The sequence below is a fragment of the Varanus komodoensis genome, unplaced genomic scaffold (assembly GCF_004798865.1).
Source record: "Varanus komodoensis strain SLA01 unplaced genomic scaffold, ASM479886v1 scaffold8, whole genome shotgun sequence".
NCBI classification, from domain to species: Eukaryota; Metazoa; Chordata; class Lepidosauria; order Squamata; family Varanidae; genus Varanus; species Varanus komodoensis.
Window position 1 is genome coordinate 6,575,540 of NW_025336481.1, and position 471 is coordinate 6,576,010.

Here is a 471-nt window from a genome sequence, read left to right on the forward strand (position 1 = left end):
AGAACTTGATCGAAATGCATGGTCTCTCCTCCTTCAATCCAAGCAAATTTCACTGTCTTTCTTTTTTTAAGCAGGCATCTTGTTGCTTGGCAGGTTCTTTGCTGATACCAAGGCTATTCTATGGAAAGACCTTTATTTAGTGTAGCAACGACTGCCAGCTTTGATCAAAGAAGGCAGACTGACCATGCCGGGCACAGACACAATGGGAAACAAGAAAGACAATGGTTCTCTGGGTGAAAAAAGACTGAACTATTGTTCTCTGAAGCTAGAACCAATATGGCACCATGGACCTACCAAGGCAACACCCCTTATAAAACAAAGGGGGAGTTCTCCCAAATACTGGGCACAGAATCTGAATCCAGAGTTAGTTCCAAAAATACAATACTTACTTCATTCCCTGAGTATTGCATGCCCTTCTTTATTGATTAGTTTACATTCCTCTTTCTGTAAAGTCCTGTTGCAGCCGTTTCC